This window comes from Podarcis bocagei (genome assembly GCF_964188305.1).
Source record: "Podarcis bocagei genome assembly, chromosome: 15".
In the NCBI taxonomy this organism is placed as follows: Eukaryota; Metazoa; Chordata; class Lepidosauria; order Squamata; family Lacertidae; genus Podarcis; species Podarcis bocagei.
In genome coordinates this window covers 37,696,137-37,720,433 of record NC_138141.1, presented here as the reverse complement: position 1 = coordinate 37,720,433, position 24,297 = coordinate 37,696,137, and the positions used below count along the sequence as shown (strand labels likewise).

At 41.7% G+C, this 24,297-nt stretch overlaps 1 protein-coding gene across 2 annotated transcripts in view; it reads left to right on the top strand.

Moving 5' to 3' along the window:
* The first annotated feature begins 948 nt into the window (after positions 1–948).
* Positions 949–24,297, top strand: part of PAFAH1B1 (platelet activating factor acetylhydrolase 1b regulatory subunit 1) — a 58,078-nt gene continuing 34,729 nt past the window's right edge. Inside the window, exon 1 of one of the 2 annotated variants that reach the window (XM_081173109.1) lies at positions 949–1,433. The gene's annotated coding sequence lies outside the window, so the exon portion shown is untranslated. The remainder of the gene's footprint in view (positions 1,434–24,297) is intronic. The other variant, XM_081173110.1, reaches the window with a different exon arrangement.

Here is a 24,297-nt window from a genome sequence, read left to right as displayed (position 1 = left end):
TGACACTATTGTTATTCCAAAGCCTTTTTTGAGGGTGTGAGAGTAGTGCTATGAATGCTTTTATAAAAAAGGCACATTGAAGTAAAAATAAATGAATAAGGCCGCCACCGTATTTTTTTACTTGGGAATAAGATCTATGGAACTCAGGAGGTTGTACATAGAGATTTAGCTTGTAACAACATAACAATGTAAGAGGTGTTGAGAACAAATTTTAGTGGAACTAGACTGTGTAGGAGAATTTCCACCTGTTCTGTAAGAAAAACATGCAAGAGGACGTTAGTAATGTCATTAATAATATTACATTTATATTGCTGCCCATCACTGTATATTTCATGGGTGGTTTACAAAAAAAAGCTAAAAGATAATGAAAATGAACCGCCAGTCATTTAAGGAACACAAAAGACATGATTGTTCATAAAATAAATAATTGGCTAAGACATTTTTCTCCGCTGCTTGTCTGTGAAGGACTGCTGATTTCTGCGGGTGGGTTGTTGTTTTAAAAGGGGGTCTTTAATTTTAAAATATTGTTTTGACAGCGCGACTAGTGAGCCGTTTTTGAATTTTAAAATGTTGTTGGTGCTGCGGTTCGTCCGCTGCCTTGAGCTCGTCAGAAAACGCGACGATCACAAGGACGATAGTTTGAAATTAAGATCAATGGAAGTATTTTAATAATCATAACCATAATAATATTGTTGATGAGTGTGATAAGAGAGTAACAATGGTGATTGTAAACGGGAGAGGGTTGAGGAGAAACCGACCCACCGCCACACAGGCAGAAGCAGCCAGGCGGGCTGAGGTAAACTGGCCGCGGTGCAGGTCGGGAACAGAGTCCGGGCGGGTGCTGCTGCTGTGGCGGCGGCGGCAGCTACCCTCGTCGTCGTCGCCGCCCACCCCGCGCCGCCGCCTTCTCCTCGGCCGCGCTGCACGCCGGGAGTCGGCGCGCGTCGGCCTCCCCGCAAGATGGTCTCCGGGCTGCTATCCCCTCCCCTCTCCGCACATGCGCAGTTCTTAAAGCGGGCCGAGCCTGCTCCCTCCTCCGCTGCTGCTCCCTCCCTCCTTCCTTCCTGGCGGCCGGGGCGCCACTGACAAGACCGGGGCGGGAAAAGGGCGGTCGACGCCGCTGCTGCTGCCGACGACGACGAAGGAAGACGACGACGACGAGCGCGACGACCATTACCGCCGAAGAAGGAACACCGCTGCGACCCCTCCGCCCGCCCCTCCTCAGCCAGCCTCCTCCCACAAGCTTCCTCCATCTTCTTTCTCCACAAGCCGGCAAAAGGGGAGGGGGCCAAGAGAGCCCTTCTTCGGCGAGGCCGGCTCTGTGCCTCCCCCGGGCCCAAGGAAGCGACCAGCAGCCCCCCCTCACTGTACGCGTTCGCCTCGCGCGCGGAACCGGCGCCGGTGAACTGGTGGGAGCGGCCTCGGAGGCTCGGGTAAGGCCGGCCGGCTTCTGGCTCCAGCAGGAGAAGGGAGGGTGTCACACCTATAAGGCGCGACACGGGCTTGTACTGTGGCGCTTTGCTTTATTATGGCTTTATTTATTTATGTATATTGGGCGCGGGGTGAACGGGCAGTAGGCCCCGGCTTGGGGCTGCTCGTGTTGCTGCTGTTGCCGCCACCGCCTCCTCCTCCTCTCCCTCCCTCCTTCCTTTCTCGCTTCTTTCCAGCTCGCTCTCAAAATGGCCGCCGCGCCCGTTGATATTGAGACGGGGGTGGGGGGGGGAAGGGAGGAGAGAAGGAGAAAGGGAGGGATGAATAAGGCTTCCCTCCCTTCTGTCTCTCTCCCTCTCTGACTCGCATCCTTACCGTCGTCATCGCGTGTTTGTGTTCACGCCCCAGCCTTCATTCGCACGTCTCTCTGAAATGCACGCTGCCCATTCTTCTCCTCTGTCGGATACCCCCCTCTCTTCTCCCCTTCTTTCCTTAGGTGACTAGGCAAGAAAAACGCGTGTGGCGTGCTTTCCTTTGCTCCCGCTCATCCACCCTCCACACACAAACGTTGTTCTTCCTCCTGGCCTTTAGCCACCCCTGTACTATGATTACCTCTGCCTCTTTCCCCGTATCCAACATCTCTCCATGCACCCACACCCCGCACCCACCTCCTGCCAAACGGCATGACCCTGTTTATTCTTTTCTCGGTCCCCCCCATAGTAGGTGGGTGGGTAGATTGGTTCCCCCTCTTTAACCCCCTTTTGATATATTACCCTTTCTCAGTCTCCAGTGGAATCAAGGTTATTTTTGCTCTTTCATCCTACTTTCTCTTATAATGGGAGTGGGGCACGTGTGACCCTCTCTAGTGGGACCCTTGTTTCTCCTCTTCCACACCCATCTTATAGATGACTCTTGTCTTCTAATAGGAAGCGAAAGGGCGCTGCATTCCTTCTTACCCCTCTTTCCTGTTAGAGAGGGTGTACAAATGAGTATATAGTTGCCCTTTGACTTCCAATCTTGTTTATCTATAGAGGAGGTCGGTGCCCCCTCACCTTGGCTGAGAAACTAGCCTCCCTTTAATGGAGAATCTGTTACATTTTCCATTAAAGGATATAGATTTTCCATTGGAGGGAGGGGAGAGGCTCCTAATACTGCTGTTTTACTATTATCTGAATTCTCAGCATCCCTCTCCAGCTGGATGTGATCTTTTCCAGTTCTTCAGTTCCTCAGTTCTGCCGTAGCATCTCCGCCCCATAATCCTGCGTTACTGCATTTCTCCCCTCCCCTCTGTACACACCTCTTCATCTCCTTTCTCTAGCTGGAGGAGTCTGATCACACCCTTTGCTCTCTGGTTTTCCCCATTCTCAAGCCATCTTTTAAAGCATAATTTGTTGGTACCCTCTACCTCCTACTACCGCAGCATCTCTCTACATCCTCTGTTACTAGCTCTATCATCTCCCCTTCTTGCATCTGCTTTGTCACTCTGAAACCTCATCATGCTGCCTTGCTTGAAGGCCCTTCGTGCTCTAGTCTAGACAAGCCTTTGCACCCATCTTACTTTTGCTTCTGACATTCAGAATCCTGCTTTTCTTCAGCTTTAGTCCTCTACTCCCAGCTCTGTTGTTATATCTGTAGTATTTCTTTACTAGCCTCTTATTCTTGAATCTCTTCTTGCAACCTCCGGTCCATTTTTCAGTTCCATATTTCTGTAAGCTTTGTCTCACAGCCCACAACTCTGGTCTCCTACCACACTCTTCTCTTCTTTCATTATCTTTTCTTCGTATTTACTGCCACTCCACTGCTTGACCACCTGCATTCCATAATGATGTTTTCTTCTGGCGACTTCACAATAAATGGGGTGGAGGAAGTTGTAGTGATAGTGACCCCAATAAAGGCCTGGAAGTAGAGAGGAAGTCAGATTGAAAGGAAATATATCCTAGATCTCTCCCCTCCCCGCATGCTCCTTACATTTCTTTATTCCTTTCTTGTTGACGAAAATGGGAGGAGAATTACTGTTTGTTGGCAAGTTGGCCTGCTTCTCTGTGTTGTTTGTTTTAAACAAGATGAGTGTTGGGGTACTGGCTCATTAAAATAAATGATCTGTGGTACACAACATAAAAGAGATGTCTGGCAGCTCTAATCTGGTGGTCTGTCAAAAGGCCCTTTTCCACCCTTCTCCCTGCAGTGACTGAGTAAGAGAAAAATCATTGCTAGGAGGTGGCTCAGACGGTCAGAACAAGCTGCAGCAAAAATGGGAGGAGGATGTGATGGAAGACTTAGGGAGATCAGATTCCACATGTTGGGGGTTAGCACCTCATTGCTGGTAGAACCTCATTGCTGGCAGTTTAGAGAAGAAATTGCCCTTTTGAAAGATGGGGAGGAGGAGAAGTGATGCTAGAGATGCCAGCAAGGAATCTCATCCCATTAAGGTGCTTGTTTGTTCTGTATTGTTAAGAATACAGCTCTTATTGTAACAATTTAGCTTTGTGATTCTCTCTTCCCTTTTACCTTACTTCTGTGAAGAAGTTAAGGTGGGTCACACACTTATAGGAGAGGTTTTTGGAGTGGTGATGTGGGTGGGGGGGAAAAGAAATTATGCACTCAGCCTCTGAGACTAGTCACATCCCATCTTATTTGCTTTAGTAGCATTGGCTGGGGAAAAGAAATGTTCCGTACTACTGCAGTATGGCTTGATTGATGCAGGTCAAATATTTTTGCAGTGAGTTTCCTAGCCATGAGTGTTGGAAGCTATACTAACAGTTTTCACTGTGCCTCTCCCTCTGTCCACCCAAAGGGTGGCGGCGGGGGGGGGGGGAGAATAGTAATGTATTTAGGTGCATTAACCTGTTTGCATATTCAATCTCCCCCCCCCCCCCGAATTCTTTTACATCTTGCTACTGTGCCTATGTCACATTTGTGGACTTCATTAGCGGGTGTGGAGGAGGGGGTGGAATGGTCCGAATTCTCAGATTTATAATTAAACAATTGTGTACCATTGAATTTCTTGGCAGTGTGGGACAGGATTTTTCAGTAGCTGAATTATTATTATTATTATTATTATTATTATTATTATTATTATTATTATTATTTATTTATTATTTATTATTTATTATTATTTATTATTTATTTATTATTATTCAAAGTGGTTTAGAATATCCCTGAATCAGATATTTTGAACAAAGAGAACACTTTTAACAAAAGCCTCTGCCACAGATACATTAGTTTGTCAGTAATGTTTTGTGTGTTCTTGTTTGGTTGGATTGTGTTTATGGAGGGCGAGTACAGCGAGCACAGCCATTGAGGAGAAAACTGGGTGGAGTAAGGCAGAAGCTGTGAAATGGCTAGATTACCCTTTTCATAGCATTCACACCACCCATTTTCTGCTTGTGTTTTTGCTGGAGTGGAAGGTATAGTAATTGCAGTAACAATGAAGTCTGTTCTTTAGGGAGGAGTCTAGTGGTATAGAAATCAAGTGAATGTAGTAGTCTTTATCTCACCACCCCCCTTCCGTAGATCTTGATTTGTCTAGCAGTAAAGTAGCCAGTCAATGTTGGAAAGCAAGGGTTTTTGTTGTTGTTTGATTATCTTTCTGATTGACACAGATTTTCACTTTTTTACTTCATTTGGGATATGATAGATTTACACACATAGTACATATCAAATTTCTACATTAGTGAATGGTGACTTCATTTGTTCTTACATTTTGTGGTGGGTTTCTGTAGCAGAGTGTTACCTTTACACTCTGTCTTGTCTTGTCTTCTCTGCACAGATATGATCAAATTGAGCACTGTTATCCTTTGACACATTTTTAAAGAGTACAGAAAAAATGTAGGACAAAAGGATATGGAAAATACTCTGATGGAATGGTAAACATGATGTTCCATCTTTCTTTACACTTACCTAATGAAGGATGGCAGTGTTCTCATTGATATTCAATCTTTGTCATGCCAAATCCAATTCTTAACAAGGGTGAATATACATAGATTGTATCGGACAAAGCACAATTTGATTCTTATCAATATGGGTGTGGATTAAACTGTACCATATACAGTATAATTTTTTAGCATTTCTTTTATGAGTGGCTACTGTTTCCTGCATTTCTTCAAACCAAATAATTTGGTTGTTCGCTAGAGTGTCTATTGTATTAGGGGACTCAAACTCTAAATTGACTAAAACCATTGACCTTGAGATTTGGGTTGACCCTGAATACTCACACTTAACACAAGAAGAAAATGCATATATGCAAAGAAAAAAATGGGAATTAATAGGATTATAGGCCCTGTTCTGTCTCCTCCTCCCACTTTCAAGGCTTATTCATATATAGATATATAGTTATATAGGTAGTCTTTTTAGCTTATTATATGCCTATATGATTTGCTTGTTGATTATATAATCTTCCTTTTGGCCTTGCTGAAGTGCAACCTAAAATGGAACACGTTTTAAATGTTTTGCAAAGTTTGTGGCAAGATTTAATATCCTTTCTTTTGGGTTAGAATGTCACACATTGCCTTTGACTATAATCCAGAAATTAAAAGGGTCTTAATTATTATATATAGTGATACTCAGTGTTGAGGTGCTTTTATTTTGTGAATAGGTTAAAGTTGTCATTAGGAAAATCTGTCTTTGGTGTTTTTGTTGTTGTTTACTTCCAAACGGTACTACTATAAGACTTCTAAGGATGCCTACTGTTCTAGCCTGTGGTATTTACATTTCAGGTGGCAAAAAGGTTTGACCCTTTCTATATTTTTCAGTGCCTGTTTATGGGTGGACAGTTCATATCTGACACATGGTGAATACAGAACAAAGATTGTGGCTGTCATTATATTAGCATAAAATTTAACATTATGTTGTGAATGTTGGGGTGAACTTCTGCATCCTGGTGTGTGTGTGCTTATCATGTCTCTTAGAAGTATGGGAAACCTTCCCTAGTAAAAGGATGCATTGTCATGTTTCTCAGCCTCTGTAAAAATCTTTCTGGTTTATGATGTTGTACTCTGCAATTTCCATTCTTTCCCTTTTAAATTGTACCTTAAATTGTTTTGTAATATATCTACATTATGCTATGCATAATCTTTGTCAGTGCTGTAAGCTGAGTCATGGAATCAGCTGTGCAAATGGAATCATATCTGGGCAGAGGTCTCACTGTTCATTAGTGCATTTAGACTTGCAATCTAAGAGTTCATAAAGTGAATTTATGGCTTCTTGGAGAATAGAGCCCAGATCCAAGTCCAGTCAGATTCTTAACTTTTTTGTATTGCTGTACTTTTTAGCAATAATATAGTGAATAGGATACACACGGCCTGTCGAGTTAACCTTGTATGCTACCAGTCATAATTGGAACTCTGCTTCTGTCAACTGTAAAATAAGGGAAAGGATGCTTAGCTACTCTTGAGTACTACACTTGCCTTAGCACTACTTTTAATGGAAGATTAATAGTGTCTTTATTTGAACATGGGGCAATGTGTCTTAAATAGGATAAACCTGGATTGAGACTATAAATTAGAGTTCTGGTTTTGGAAGTTGTGGGTTCAGTTGCAATAATCTGGGCTGGGCAGTCATTAATTGTTAATGTATGGTGTTTGCTAATTAAGGTGGGGTTTCAGATGGAACATGTTTGGTTTATACGTCACCTAATCTAGACTACCATGCACTTTAAGAGGAAAATTAAAGGACTGCTAGGAGTTTGACAGACTTGACTGCTGCTGCTACTCATTGACAGTGTACTCTCTTGAATACAAATACACAGCTAGGAATCAAATGTCTTCATTCAAGGCTACCCCATTAGAAGAGAAACATCTATGTCTATTAAAAATTGACATGCATCAGGACGATTTAAATCATTATTGTAAATCAAGTTTCCCATTTCTGATTTTATTTTTTTGAACAGCATGCCTGCAAACTAGTTGCTATAACAATTACCACATATTGGCTGATAACTAAATGAGTCATTATAGGATTACAATTTAAAACATTTGGCCTTGCAGCCCATATGTCTTTTGCACTGCAAAATTATACCTGCTTAACTAGAATTCGGCTTTGTCTGACTCTACATATATATGAGGATACTAAGCAAGATCACTTGCTTGAAGGCTCAGAATGCAGTCAAAGTGAGATTTACAGCTCAGTCTCAGAAGTAAGTGTTCAGAACTTTCCTGAAAAGGAAGTGGTGGTAGTTACTCAAAAAGTATTTATCAATGAGATGGAAGTGTCAGTGCTGTTTAGCTGTTGTAAACACTCATAATTTGAGAACAGAATACATGGCAGAGTTGAGATACTTGGATGATAGGAGTACAAGAAAATTAATGTGGGTCCCATCCTGATGAGACACATGATGGCATCTCCTGAGATGTGACATCTTTGACACCCTAGTCCCTAGGTCCCATAGAAAGCACACAATAACTGAAATATTATGTATTACTACTTATGTTTCTTATAATGCTTCAGTTCAAAAGTTTGATATGTCTGTATATGATTTTATTACAGAACATTTAAATTGCTGTTTGGTATGTCATGACTCAGTTTTATGGTAAATGTAGACTTTAACCAGCTTTCCTTTTTAAACATTGGCTAAAGAGAAAAGAAAACCCCTACTGGTTCAGGCCAAAGGCCCATCTAGTTCAGCGCCCTGTTTTCACAGTAGCCAACTAGATACCCAAGGGGAGGTCCACAAGCAGGACCTGAATGTAGCAGGATTCTTCCCATTGATTCCAAGCCACTGGTATTCAGAGACATACTGCCTCCAACTCTGGAGGTAGAATACACCATTGTGGGTAGTAGCCATTGCATAATTGTAGATTTAGCATAATTGAAATTTATAAGTTCAATCCAAAATACATTTAGTTCCCCCCTCTTGTAAGAACTTGAAAAAATCATACAAATAATTTAATTACTTCTATTAGTGACAGCTTCCCAAATAAATTGATCTGTCAGCTTAACAGATACACAATATATTTTTAGCCATTCTGTTCTAAGTTTTCTTACAGTCAACATTAGGAAGTTCATACAGTGTCAGTCTGAGTACTGTCAACTTCATTCCAAACACTATTTTAAAATTTCATCCATCCAAATTCCTGCAGTGCTTTTAGGTGGTTTAGTTATGCTTACAGTGTTAAGAATGTTGGTATGTTTGATAAATAAAAATTTGCAGTCTTAAGAGGTTGCTCTTGTAAAGTAGTGTCTGATAACGCATTAGGAGGACAATTTGAAATGTGCCTTTTAAGTTGAGGTATTAAATGAAGCAATTGTTCTGACAATTCTGAAACATTGTGTGTGCTCAGCTTAACCAGCAATGAGTTGTTTAAGCTTAATGTGTCCCACAAGTTTTTGGATGGATCTTCTGGAACAAAAAGGTTTTCTCTGAGGGAGCCACTTACTGGAGCTCCAAGCATCTGTGAAGCTATTGTTTCTGAGATGTCAAATTTCTCTTCCCATTCTTTTTTTGACACATCATGGAAATGTTAACCTTACTGTTTTAGATGATTTTAGCATTCTCTTCAGCATAATTTTCATAATGCTTTTCATAATTTTTGCTTCTGAAGTATTTCTTTAAAGTGTATCTTTGTTAGAGATTGGACACAGAAAATCAGTGCTCAGCTAGTGCTGAAATGGAACTTGAAGGGATATCTACATTGTGGACTTAAAGCAGATTAACAATTGGGGCTGTTTGAGAGCAATGGTTGTTTAGGGGCTAAAGTGTTGGGTTTAGGTGTGGGGAATGGGATCAGGTTTGAATTCTGCCTTGCAGCTCACTGAGTGGGTTTAGGAAAGCTAGTCAACAGTGTTTGAAGCTTAATGATAATTTAATGACATGTCTGAACTGACAAGGCATCATCTGGCAAACCACAACTTTAAACAAATGGTTTGAAGGGGACTTGCAGACTGTGGTTTGGTGTGATGCTTGAATCAATAAACTATAGCTTAAAACAATGCTCTGCCTCTGGAGGCTACTTCCTTGTAGTGAACTTGCAAAGCAAAGATGATAAAAAGCAATGCGGGCAAGCTGCTGTAAGCCATGTTTGTAACCATCGTTACAATATTGTTTAAATTCAGCCATTGTCTATTTGCTTTATCTACCAACAATGCAGTCCTAAGGCATACAGCTCAAAGCTTCTTGGAGGAAGGACAATATAGAGATGTAACCAGTAAATTAAGATGAGAACACCTAAAGTGACCATAGGATTGTATCCAGTGCTAATCCTATTCAGAGTAGACCCATTGAAAATAATGGCTGACTAATTTGGGTCCGTTAATTTAAATGTGTTTACTGTGTGTCTACTCTTAAGAAAATTTAGTTGGATACATCCCAAGCATTTTATTCTTTGGAACATCTCTGTTCCTGGATCAGAAGATGTTTATAGATTGTATTGTCCACCGGTACTAATCAGACTTTATCAGGAGATGCTTCTGATGAGAACACTCTATTTTGTAATCAGTGATTAATTGATGCAATCAAAAATTTTCCTACTTTAATTACTATTGACTTACGGTATCTGTCCTTTCTCTTTAATGCATATGTTTTAATCCATTTCCTTTTGGAAATGAATTCATAGTTATTGTCAGGTAACAAAAATAATGCTTGATTTAAGATGGAATATACATCTTTTTGTTCATACTGTTTCAGTATGATCTGCTTTATGTAATCCTGCAGCTGGTCAGAGGTGGACTATATTTACAGAATTCTGTAGTTGTAGTATGGTTGTCTTGCCGAAAGACTTACCTCCTCCAAGCAGAACATTTTGCCCATGAGTGGCTTTCTCTTATCCCACTCAGTCACTGCATGTAATCCAGATAAGTAATCCATGGAGAACTGGTGTGTACTGCACTGAGTTGCTAAGTGGCTTAAAATGTGATGATGTTTTTCTCCTTGACCATGAAAAATGAGAACTCGTAACACCATGATGGTGTGTTCTCTTTGCAGCATGTTATGATTTGGATGAGATGGGCTAACTACATAGGAATGCATATAAGGGAGAGTATTGCCTCTTTGTAAGTCCTACCATCCAATTCTGTTGCATTCTGTTTGATTGACTTTTAGACCTTGTCGCTGTTTATTGTTGTAACCAAGGGAAATCAGATATGGTCACCAATTTCTGTGCCAGATGCTTGGCTGGCCATTAGTGGCACACAAGCTTTCTCTACATAACTCCCCTCCAACCCCATATGATTTACTGTATCTGGTGTTGACGTTAAAAAACTAATCAGATATGAATCTGTTCAAGTTATTATCTGTTCCAGTAACTGAAGAGCCCATATAAATTGTAGGGAAGTGTGGTGATTAAGTGTGCCACTTCATTAATTAAAATACAGTCTTCAACATTCCTCTTTCCACAATTTCTTGCTGGGCCAAAGCTTCAGTTTTCCAGAGCTTGGGTCAAGCAATATAAATATACTTTTTAATTATTAATAACTAATGAGGGCTGTTCTCAAGCACTATGTATATACCTGGATCAAATTACCAATTTCTCCAATTTCTCTAATAATAAATAAATCGGACGTACCCTTTTCAAAATGGTTACCGTATTTTTCGGACTATTGGACGCACCGGTCCATAGGACGCACCTAGATTGGGGGGGGGGGAAATAAAGGCAAAAAAAATTTATCCCCCCCCCCCAGGCGCGGGGCTGGGGCGGGGAAGCCCGAGCTTCCCCCTCCCCCAGAACGGGACCCAGAGCCATGCTTTGGCATCGCTCTGGGAACTTGCGGGGCTGGGGGAGGAGGAAGCCTTCCGCCAACCTCCAAACCATGTCGGGAGACAGCGGGATGGCGCGCTGCGCCTCTCCCGCTGTCCCCCGAGCTTGTGGGGCTGGCGGTGGGGCTCTCCTGAAGCCGGGAGGTCGTGGGGATGGTGGGGGGGGGGAGAAGCAGGCTTGCTTCTCCCTCCCCCAGCCTCCCGATCAGGTCGGGGAAAAGCGGGATAGCGGAGCGCCGCCATCCCGCTTTCCCCCGACCTGATCTGGAGGTTGTGGGGATGGTGGGGGGGGGAGAAGCAGGCTTGCTTCTCCCTCCCCCAGCCTCCCGATCAGGTCGGGGAAAAGCGGGATAGCGGAGCGCCGCCATCCCGCTTTCCCCCGACCTGATCTGGAGGTTGTGGGGATGTGGGGGGGGAGAAGCAGGCTTGCTTCTCCCTCCCCCAGCCTCCCGATCAGGTCGGGGAAAAGCGGGATAGCGGAGCGCCGCCATCCCGCTTTCCCCCGACCTGATCTGGAGGTTGTGGGGATGTGGGGGGGGAGAAGCAGGCTTGCTTCTCCCTCCCCCAGCCTCCCGATCAGGTCGGGGAAAAGCGGGATAGCGGAGCGCCGCCATCCCGCTTTTCCACGACCTGATCTGGAGGTTGTGGGGCTGGTGGGGGGGAGAAGCAGGCTTGGTTCTCCCTCCCCCAGCCTCCCGATCAGGTCGGGGAAAAGCGGGATAGCGGAGCGCCGCCATCCCGCTTTTCCACGACCTGATCTGGAGGTTGTGGGGCTGGTGGGGGGGGGAGAAGCAGGCTTGCTTCTCCCTCCCCCAGCCTCCCGATCAGGTCGGGGAAAAGCGGGATAGCGGAGCGCCGCCATCCCGCTTTCCCCCGACCTGATCTGGAGGTTGTGGGGCTGGTGGGGGGGAGAAGCAGGCTTGCTTCTCCCCCCGCCAGCCTCCCGATCAGGTCGGGGAAAAGCGGGATAGCGGAGCGCCGCCATCCCGCTTTTCCACGACCTGATCTGGAGGTTGTGGGGATGGTGGGGGGGAGAAGCAGGCTTGCTTCTCCCCCCGCCAGCCTCCAGATCAGGTCGGGGAATAGCGGGGTGGCGGCTCTGCGCCTCCCCGCTGTCCCCAGCTTTTGGGTGCAGGCTGCTGCCCGCAAGCCTTGCGAGCCCGCGGGACATCCCGCCGGGCTTGCAAGACTTGGGATAGCTTCCTGAAGCCTGGAGAGCGAGAGGGGTCGGTGCGCACGGACCCCTCTCGCTCTCCAGGCTTCAGCAAAAGCCTGCATTCGCACCATAGGACGCACACACATTTCCCCTTCATTTTTGGAGGGGAAAAAGTGCGTCCTATAGTGCGAAAAATACGGTATATTGTTTTGCCTTTCAAAGGTATATGGACAGCTGCAGTGCTGGTGTAATGAGGCAAGTCAGGGAAGATGTGACTAATAAAATAGCAGTAGAAATGTGAACAGGTAGTGCAGAACTTGGGTCATTAGGCATTCTCTCTTATCTTTCCTCTAATAGGAAATGAAAGATTGAAAAATCAGTTTTCTCTGAATAAACTTAAGAGTTTGAATCTTTTCATGTTACAAATTGCCTTCCATCTTTGAGTGACTTAATTTTTCTTACACTGAACTGTAGTGCACATGCAAATTGCACTGAGGAAATTTAAATACCTTCCTTTTAATCTAATGGATATCTGCCTTGTTAATTACTTGCACTGTAATTCTTAAAGTGTATTAAAATATCAGGTGATTATCACTCAAGGAATTGTGACACACACACACACACACACACACACACACACTCTTATAGAAAAGGGTGAGAGGGTTTTTGTGTGTGGCATTTGGGTGTATGTTTTGCTCATACAGGAAAACCAACAGCATAGCTGTTATTAGGGCCAGCAGTTCAATATATGATCTGCAAAACAGATTAACCAATCAACTCCCTAGATTAGGTTTGCATATACCCTACCAAACTTTAAGTATGATCTATTCTTTAAGCGTAATATTATATTTCAATATTATATTTAAAAACTGTAGAAGTAACTTCAGGAATTGTTTTGTGCAATAGAGTGAAACCCCAAGCATGTTAACTTAGAAGCAAGCCCTACACTGAGGTCCAGCGTCAAGGGCCTTCTGACGGTTCCCTCGCTGCGAGAAGTGAGGTTACAGGGAACCAGGCAGAGGGCCTTTTCAGTAGTGGTGCCTGCCCTGTGGAATGCCCTCCCAGCAGATGTCAAGGCAATAAACAACTATTTTACTTTTAAAAGACATCTGAAGGTGGCCCTGTTTAGGGATGTTTTTAATGTCTGATGCTGTATTGCTTTTAATATTCAGTTGGAAGCTGCCCAGAGTGGTGGGGTATAAATTTATTATTATTATTATTATTATTATTATTATTATTTATTATTTATTGCTACTACTGTGTCTAACATCCAATTAAGTCTACTTCAGGATTGCAGCTTTCAAGATGTGGGATCAGGCCTTTACTAGGACATATACAGATGGGATGGAGAATAATTTTTTTTTTTTTAAGTCAGAGGCAGTATGCCACTAACTACCAGTTGCAGATGAACAGCAGACAAAAGTTACTGCCATCATGTCCTGCTTGTAGGCTGTGCAAATCACCTGGTTGGTCACTGTGGGAAACAGAAACTAGATGGACCTTTGATCTGATCTGGCAGAGCTCAGGTTCTTTAAAGAAATACGACTTTAATCAAACCATTCAGTCACCCTTTACATGAATTCAGAAGGGACTGTCCAGTGTTTTCCTTAAACGAAGCCACCAGTTTTCTCCAGGTCCAAATCATTGTGTTGGTGCTTGGCATTTGTGTCCTCATCAAAACTTTGAAGAACAGCAGCTAGCCAGGATGTTTAGTGCCATTTCCCTTTGGAAGATGAGAATATCTTGCTCCCCTCCCCATGTCTGAAAATACTTAGTTATGTATTTGCATTTTTATATCATGCTTATGAGAGGGACCCAGTTTTAATGTTAGTTTTTAAGCATATGGAGTTTTTTGAGACCATATTTTACTGTGTTTTTCTCCATTTTTTGGATCAATACGCATTCAAAACTACTGTGCCAAAATACTACCCACCCATCCCGGTCCTTATATTGTGAACAGGAACTTAAGACAATTCTGTGTGAGTGTTTAAAAGGGGAGAAGTAAGATTACTTTTTAAAATAATGGCGGCTTCATCACTGCTTACAAGAGATCAAGGCTTTAGTTTAGTTCCTAGTAGAATTGGGATCTAAAGCAGCATTTACATTTATGTACATGAAATTGTATTCCGTGATTACATATACTGAATGCATTAATGGGATCATAATGGAAAAGCAAAAGGGAGAAGGAGGTGCCGGTGCTTGAAAGTAAACTTTGTGAACATTTTTACAGAGAATTCTTGCTTAAAGGAGCAAAATCCCTTTACCTCATAAATGCTAGTGAAACAGATAGATATTTAAAATTAATTTTATTTTGTAAAAAAGTGATGCATATAACAAATCCATGGTGGGAGAGTTGCTTGTCTTGGTGGATATTTTTTTTTTACAAAGGAAATATCCTGTAAATTCTCCCTGAGCAATTGACAACTTGATAATCTGGTCCCATCTCAAGAGAACCTCAGATAGATTCTTGTAAAAATGGGTTGAAATAAAGGTGATCCATAGTCTGACACTACACATACTTACTCTGAAGTAGCCTTTCTCAGTTCAGTGGCTCTAAATCCCAGGTTGTTAAGTACAATATTGCTGTCATAGGGTTGTTGTTTTTAAATACCACCTTTAGTGGAAACCAAGGTGGAACTACAGTGGCCAATGAGGACTAATGGTGCATTTGGGTATTGAACAAGCTTTGTAATACTGGATTCTTTAATAACACACAAACATATCAGTGTTGCAGACAACTAACCATCCTAAATTTGTATGTTACTTTATATTCTTGAAAATGTTTGCATAACTAACATTTCTTGTTTGGTGAAATGTTTTGTTTGGTCCAGGTTGAAAAGACTCTCAGTTTTGAAATAGAAATACAATAGCCTTCTAGAAAGCTAAAAACTTGGGACAAATAGAAACTAACTTCTCAGCTTTTCATGTGCCGTTTCTTCTACATGATGTTCAACTGAGGCAGTCAAGAAGCAAGAGCTGAACAAGTTTCCAGAATGCACCACTGATCCAAATACCTGATGTTAGTCTCTGGTTTGAAAACATTTTTCCAGCACAGAATTTAACACACACACCAAATTAACATCTACTTTTTATAATTTGAATTTCAATTGGAAAACCTTTTTCTTTTTATCTAGCTTAATTTCTGTAGGTGGACTTGAATTTTTAAATTCATAAGAATAATATGTGGAAAGTGGTCCCATGAGGTGGTTGATTATTTTCTATTACCCTGTTCTAATTCTGAAAACCTTTAACTCATTGCTTAAACTGTGCAAAATCTGCACATGAATTTTAAGTTCACTTCTTGTATAGCACTGAGTGATAGTGGGATACTACATTAATTTTTAGTAGTAAATCTCTGTATGTTACTTGTGAAAAATGTCTGCTGTTTGGTGGCATTACTGAAAACATAATATTCTGCCTCTTGCACTTGTTGTATCTCTCTGCATAATGCCGGTGCCATGAAGACAGAAAATAAGATTTAAAAATGTACACAGGAAGCTGCCTTTAAAGAACCGATCCTAGTTAGGAACTTTAGAAGGAGACTGAGAACAAAGCACATGGGAAGAAAAACGGCCAGATCAAAAGCATTTCAGCCATCTTGACACTTTAGTACCCGGTCAGGCCTTCCTTACAACAGACTGAGCAGTATTGACTTTATCCCAATAAGTTGCTTTTTGAGCAAAACATTCAAGCAGGCTGTAGAATTACTACCAGGTGCTCTTTATAGCTTTTCCACTGTGCTTGAAACTTTAGTAGAGTGGGCTAGAGATTTACTTTTTAAAGGACTCGGTCTGGGTCCCATGCGGCTCTGGGACCAGTACAGCAATATACCCCTTTCAGCAACCCTGCCAACTACTCTGATGGATCTTGAATCATAGAATCTGAGTTGGAAGGGACACTCGGGATCATCTAGTCCAACCCTTGGCAATGCCAGAATAGGCAGTTGTCCTTTACAAAGATAAAACCTGCAACCTTGGCGTTATCAGCACCACGTGCTAACCAACTGAGTTATCTAGCTGCTAAGACAGAGGTTCCCAAACTGGTCTGTGGACTACCAATGGTCTGTGAGCTTCATTCAGGTTCTCCACAGTGTGCCTGTGGATTTCCAGTTGAAGCTGGAAGACAGCAAATCCATCCTATTAAGTATTCATATGGATATTTAATTGTACTAAATTGCTTTTTAAATTTCTTCTATTGTATTTTACTATACTATACTAGAATTTGAATTCTATGGAATGCAATAAAATACAGTATCTAAAACTAAATAAATAAAAACACATTCAAATATCATACAGACTCTAGCACAGCTCATTACAATTGCTAAAATGGGCAAAATAAATAATTAGCAAATGGTTTGTGGAGAAAAGAAGTTTGCAAACCACTGCTCTCAGTGGTGCTTTCAGGGCAGGACATTAAGACCAAAGTTTGGGGCCCTACTCAACAGAATAAGAAAGAGGAACCCCAAGCACCTAAACAATCTAGTATTAGGTCGAAACCTTAACAAACAGGCAGGAAAGGTCATCTCACTCCCCAAGGTAAATATTAATCCCTATAGTCCTCTCTGAAGTGAATTTTATAAACATACTTTTTATGTGTTATGAACAGGCAAGGCAGATAAAATGTTCCTGCTACACTTGGACATTTGTTTACAACTTTCGCGTTTTATGGTAGTGGTCAGCAAACAAACCTTTGACTGCATTGTTGGCACTCTTTGCTGTACTTTTATCTATATGAAAGATTAAGTTAGCCGTGTATTAATATCAAAAGTGAAAGATGAAACAGCTATAACTGAAATGAAGATAGCCAGAAGTAGGTGGATGTGTTCTGGTGACTGTTTTTTCCCCCCTCTTTCTAAAAGAGATGTACAAGAGTAAGAAATAGCAGCACAAAGACTGGATGAACACTTTTCTTACTGAACTCCTTAACATAGAATTGTTCTGGTATATATAATTAAGCTGGACAGGTTTAGGAGACATCATGTAGCTTAAAAAAGCACTAAGAAATACATGGTTGGATTTTAAAAATGTTTCCGTTTTAGACACCTCAGAAAAGCACTCGCCACAATAAACATTAATTGGGGAGGACCAGGTGAATTTCCAAGTGGCTCTCCATGGCTGGTGCTGTAGGGGTTGAGTGGAGAGCAAGTAAAACCAAAGGCGATACAAATCAGTCTTTTTATTGGAGAATTTTTTATGACACGCATATGCACAGCCCAGTATTATGAGCTGGAATAAAACCTGCGTAAGACGAAACAAGCTTATTGAAAAAACATAACAAGAGCCTGTTGGATCAGGCCAATGTCCCTTCTAGTCCAGCATCCTGTTCTCACAGTGGCCAACCAATTTCCTATGGGAAGCCTGCAAGCAGGACCTGAGTGCAACAGTACTCTGCCCACCTAAATGTCATCTGGTGTTAGCGTTCTTTGTGCTGGGGTTTTTTTTATATATAGAAATACAGTGTGTGTGCATGAGCGCTGTTAAGTAGATGGGAGCAGTAATGTGCAGAGGCTTTATATATAGATTGCCCACTCATATGGGGAAATGGGTTGTGTGTCTTTGATTTTGTTGCTGGAATAGACACTTAAATGGATCTGTTTGTGTATATTCAAGGCTCAAATTGGTTTTGCTCAAAAAACACAAAAGGCAGCTTGACTCATGCTAATGTTCGGTAAATGCTGTTAGACTACCTCTTTCTTTTAAACAGTTTACTGTACTCTTGAATTTATCCTAGCATGGGCACCTGAATCTTGGCTGCTTTCAAATCTTGATCTTTTGACCCGTACTCTAGCCTACCATTTAAAATACCGCGTCTGCTCTTGCAACAGAATGTATGTATTTCTGCTGGTGAGAGTTCAGCTGATGAGAGATGTCACTGGTAACATAAACTGCTTCACACACCTCATGAAACCATGAAAGTTCTTTATATGATTTTAGAGCTGGTTTGAGCAGGGATGTTGAGCCTTTAACAACTGTTGGTTAAGACCTTTTAAACATGGGAAAACAGTTTTGGGCCCTGATTTGCTTTTGGGCCCTTCACCCCATCTACAAGAAATGATATAAATTTGCCAGCTGTTTTTTGTTTAGCCAAGCCTATCCAGATATGCCAGTGTGCATTTTCTTATGTAATTTTAGCCTCTATTTTTAATGCTTGAATTTATTTATTTATTTATTTATTTATTTATTTATTTATTTATGAAACTTGTTTTAACATTAATGTTTATTAGGTATCCCGATGTATATATTTTTATAAACCTCTTAGAGGCTTTATTTACAATTAAGTAGCAAACAAATAATGTTGCTAAAATTATGTCACAAAGCATATGTAAGTGTGTGCCATCTCTTGCTAACATAGCAGAGGATGCAATCAACATACAGTGCACTGCACCCTTAAAATCCTCTTGACACCCCTGGTTCTTGGCTGTATTATGATGAAAATATTTATAGGATACATTAGCTGTGTTTGGATCTACTTATGGAAGGTGGTATGAAAATTGGTAATAACATCCTAGCTATTCCAACAGGAATACAACATTTCGTCAAACATTTTCCAGGAAAAATTGTAAGGTGGGCACTTACTGGCCAAGCTAAGGTTACATTGAGTAGGTTTTTAGAAATTTGATTTGATCTTGCTGTTTCTGTATTTATATTTTAGCTTGGATGTGTTGTAACTACTCCAAGCCTTTGGGACAGCGTAGAATAAAAACCTAAAACAAGCTTGGGTATGAATGCTTTTTGACATTTTTTAATTTTTTTTTAATTCATTGCATTTATATTGCACTTCTCCCATAGGGGCAAGTGGCTGATACAGATTTTTTTTTCTATTTGAAAATCTAACATCCAATTATTTTCCTCAGCTTCCTGTTGTATGTGATACTCAGGTCACAAATTAAGGCTTAGCTCTGTTCATCGATTGTTTCGGGAAGTTTTAATGTCTGTTCTAATCCCGAAGCAAAGTTCTTAACCCGAGGTACTATTTCTGGGTTAGCGGAGTCTGTAACCTGAAGTGTATGTAACCTTAAGCGTATGTAACCCGAGGTACCACTGTATTAGTGCTGAGAAGCATTGCATTCTTGCATGGAAGCAGCTTTGGTGTCTGGATTTTTGGTGATGAATGCTTAAAAGATTTCTAACTTTCCCACACAGTAACTTTGTAAGAGTGTGAGTATTTGTTTTAGTATGTAGTGGTTAAAATGTTGACAACCATGAATCTAGTCCTGCATAAAAGTTTTTAAAAATTAAGTCACAAAAGGCGTACTAGCCTGCTTGCTTGTTTTTTAAGATACACAGGCAGTCTGCAGCATTCTTATCTTGTTTAGAGCCACCATGGTTTAGCACTATTATGATCAGGTATAGTCATCCTAGGCTATTGGGCTCCTTCTGTGCAGCACTTTCTATCCAAACCAACCAACCAACTGCAGTTAGCTATGTTTAGTCTCAAAACAAGCCAATTTCAAATCACAGGGTATGAAGCTGGCTTTCTGAAAGTAACCCTAGTTAATGTTAACCACAGTTCCTGGTTTGGATGAAATTATAAGCTACACTTAACTAAAAGCAGAAGCAAAAATTTCTGAACTCACGCAGTGCTGCTCATGAAAATTGAAGGGAGCATGTGTACCTGGGAGGCCAATTTTTGTTCCTGTGGCATTAAGCCCCTGGTTTAGCTTTGTGTCTGAATGTGGTTAATGTGTCGGAGTTCTATGGAAGTGCCAACTCTGGTGAAGCTGCACTGTCCATAAGAGTTCTATCTAACCCTAGTTTGGTTGAACTCAAAAGGAAATCTACCTACTGAATGGTGCACTTGTTGTGTGTGGATAGCCATCCATGTGGAGTAAATGCACTTTAACCAGATCAAAAGGTCAGGGTCCTTAGTCTCTCTTGGTATTAGCATATAAATAGCAGCTAATGCACCATGGTAATTCTATTTAGACACAACTGTGTGTTTCTATAATTATTAGGAAGTGCATTTGCTTTGAAGGGAAATGTTCATGTTGGAACCATCTTTGGTTCAATGCGATTTGATTCCATATAGGTTGCACATCTACCACAGTAAGCTCTGTGTGAGGAATTTAAACAGCAATCAAATTCAGGTGAAGAAAAGCCAATAAGCAATGAGTATTTTTAAACAGGTAAATTTTGTACTTTAGAAGCGCATTGTGATGTCACAGGAAAAAAAACCTGATCTCTCCCTACTTCCCCACTCTGCCTACTTGCTTGGAGTGAATTCCATGCACTTTGCTGTATGGAACCAGTGGTGACCAGGGAAGTAGTAAAATACAATACACTCTAGTTGTCATGCATTAGGGTTGCCATACGTCTGGGATTTCCCAGACATGTCTGTATTTTGGGGGCCAGCACCCCTATCCGGGCAGATTTTTGCATTTTGGATTAAATGTCTGCGGTTTGTTTGTTTGTTTGTTTGTTTATTTATTTATTTATTTATTTATTTATTTATTATGTTTTTGGTTTTTTTGTGGGGCACGTGCATGCCCAGAAGGCACTTTGTCCCAGAACAGGAAGTGGGGTGGTCTGGAGTGGCCTTCCCAGGGCTGTGCTAGGCCCTGTGCTGGTCCCGGCAGCTGCCAGGCCTTGTTCGGCTTTTCTGGGGCAGCTCAGCCTCCCATCATGAGCAGGAGGCCAAAGACAGGAAAGGTAAGACAGGGGAAGGAAGAGGGAGCAGGCCAGCGAGGAAGGGGTCAGAGGCAGTGAGGGGGTGAGCGAGGGAGATGCGGGATGGTGGGGTGTGTGTGTTCCGATGGTGGGGTGTGTGTGTCCCGATGGTGGGGTATGTGTGTCTGGGTTTTTGATCCTCGGAATATGGCAGCCCTATCGCACATGGCATGCTGCTGTATTGTCCAACATTATTTTTTCCTCTGCCTCTGTTCATTTGATGGAAATTGCGCTCTTGGGAATACAGGAAGCTGCCTTACACTATTTCAGACCTTTGGTCCTTCTAGTTCATTACTGTCTACACTAACTGGCAGTGGGTCTTCAGGGTGTTTCTGACCAGCAGTCTCTACCAGCCCTTTTGGGAGATACTGGGAATTCAACCTTGGATGTTCTGTGCACAGAGCATGTGCTCTACCATGGATCTGCAGCCCTTTGTACATTATATTTTATCATTGTTATTTTGAAAATCAAAACCTAAGCTGGAAAAAAGCAAATGTCAGGTATCAAAATCAAACTCTTATTTCTACTTGAAACCAAATTTCTTCAAAATCAAAGCTACTTATATTGGATTTCTAGGTGCCTGCATGCTAGGCTGGAAAAAAATGATCCTATCTTCCACTTAAAAAATTTGATACAGGCCTTTTGGATCTGAAAATAATTTTCAGCTCTCATTTTAGATAAGTAGCTATCTGTTAAGAAAAGACTCGGGTTCATGAACTCCCAGGCTTTCAACACCAACAGTGATGTTTTGTACTCTATATACAATCAGATAATCCTAAAAGAAGCAGGATAGTTATTTGTAATTTCTGAGAATTTATTTGGTATATGTAGAAAGCTGATCTCTGTACTATGTGCTTTAGCCTTGCAGCAAGAAATGGGTCCTGATGGTAACGTTGGAGTGGACCTAGGCAGAGAGGCAGTGGCTCCATTCTCAGTAGCTTCCCAGTGAGTTGTGTGAATGGATAACAATGTGGGCCACAGCTGAGAGGAAACAAAAACGATCTGATTTGTATTATTGTCTCTTGCTTTATAAAGGGTAGCAAACTTCCTTTCACCTAGGAAAGCCATTTTTTGTTGTGCTTTGTACGTACTTGTTCAGCTATCCTGAGGAATGATCCCATTTGAAGAGGACAAGGAAACATGCATGCTCATAAGTGCCATTTAACTCACCATTGTTTTTTTAACTCAACTCACGTTGTTTTCCCCCCAACCACTTTACTTAGAGGCAGAAGAGGATATTTCATTTAGGTATACTGTTGTAGGGCGATTACAACTTGATTTTGATGGATCCTCTATCTTAACCATGGTGATAATGAAATATGGAAGGTTGTGGCAGGTCTTTGAGTGCAAGGTTCTTTGCTTGGGCCTCTGACAGAGAGAAAGGAGTTAAAACAGCTGATTTTGGGGGGTCCTCCCTGGCTAGGCCAAATCTAGCATGGGTTGGATTCTGTGACTTACAATAACCTCTCCAGCTCTATGTTTAGAATGAAGGTTGAAATAGATTTGCTTCAAGGTTAAGAAGCACCTGGCAAAAAGATTAAAGAATATCACTGGATGGTGGTCTTACTCTGCTTGGCATGGAGTGCAGAATATCCGGTAGGATCAAAAAAGCTGCTTAAGCTCATAAAATTGATTTGCATCTTTTTAAAACGGCTGACTCTTCATTTTGAAAGCCTCCTTAATTTCAAATGCAGTTTATTATTCAGCAAGAGTGGCTGTTGTTCAAGACAATGTAAATCCCTTTGGAGTCAAGTAATATTGGATTCGGTTTGAGACTGTTAGTATCCCAACAAAATATTGATTTGCTGCCATTAGAATTCCAACCTCCAGCTTATAAGCATTCTTCTAGTCCTCCTCCTCATGTAGAAAAATGAGAAATTTAGGATGATCAGATGGAATTCAGTAGGAGTCATGCATTAGTTCTTAAGTGTAGACTGGTTTAATGTGCATAAATTATGGCAGACATTCTTTCTGCTTCTGTTTCAGAATTATGATGCAGACTTCCAGACTTTCTTGTTTGTGATTTTGGGGAAATACTTACTAGTCACAGCATTTATACCCCTTTCTTGAGAAAGAATGTCTTAAGAGTAAGTAATAAAAACAACACAGTCCCTAACTTCAGGCTTAGAATCTGAAAAGATGTGACACAAAAGAATAAAGTGATGGAGAGGGAAGAGAAAAATGACATAGGCTCCTGATAAAAAGTTCTTGCAATGACCAGCTTGAAGGGAAACGGAGCTGCTTATAGTCAAAAACAAATTAGGTCTTAATGAGTCACACCATCTTGGAAGTGACTGTAATGCAGACAGAAGTTGTTGACTTTACAACCACCTTCCCTGACAGATGTTGCCTGGGGCTGATAGGAGTTGCAGTCTAAAACATCTGAAGGGCACTGTGTTGGGAAAGGCTCCCTTACAGGGTGGGGCCTGTTCAGCCTAGCTGCATAGGCCAGTGACTTATTCCTCCCACTGCTGCAGGTAGGTTCTCAGGGGCCCAGTTGATACCATCATCCTCACAGCAGATAGTTGCTGTTCTTATAGGCAGTTGGTTCCAAAATCCTGGGGAGGGACCACCTGACCTGGCCCAGGTAGTGAAAGCAATGAGTGGATATGGTAGATCCTTCTGGCGGTTCTTTGAAAACAGGGAGGCTACAAATGGTATCTGGTAGGAGTTTGTTTTTAATGCACTTTGACCTCTTTTCCTGGATCTAATTTATTTCGATTGCCTTTGTAGCTTTGGTTGCTACTAGTGACTTGTGGCATGCAGAACTTCTTGTCAGAGTACATACATAACAACCAGGCAGTGCTTCTGGCACTGTGCAGGATGACGACACTCCTGTTTACACAGCATCAACACCTGCAGTACTTGGATTCCTTCTAAGATCATAGAGGCAGCTCTTTGTCAGAATGGCACATCTGTCCTCGCTGAGAACTGCAGCAGCGGAATGATGCCAGTTGAGAGAAGAGGCACTGTGTGTGTGTGTCTGTGAGGTCAACAACAACAAATAATATTCTGTCTGACTCCTAAAATGATAGCAAATTGTTATCATAGGTGAAAGAGTCCATCCCATCCCATGCAAGCTCCGCTAAGAATCTTTATATGTTCATGACGTCTCATATTTGGGTAATAAAATAAGAGTCTCCAAAGTAGTGCCAATGAGAACTCTAATGAAGTTAGCATCTGTAAAAGAATGCTAAAATTCTTGAGGAGCTGAATTGCTTTCTGTGTGCAGAATTCCAGGAAAAATCTCAAGTGTTTCATATTTACCAACTCTAGTTTGATAGCCAAGTTTTATGAAAAACTATGTAGATACAGTAAGCGTGCAACTTACTGGCATTTAACTTGTGCACATTCAG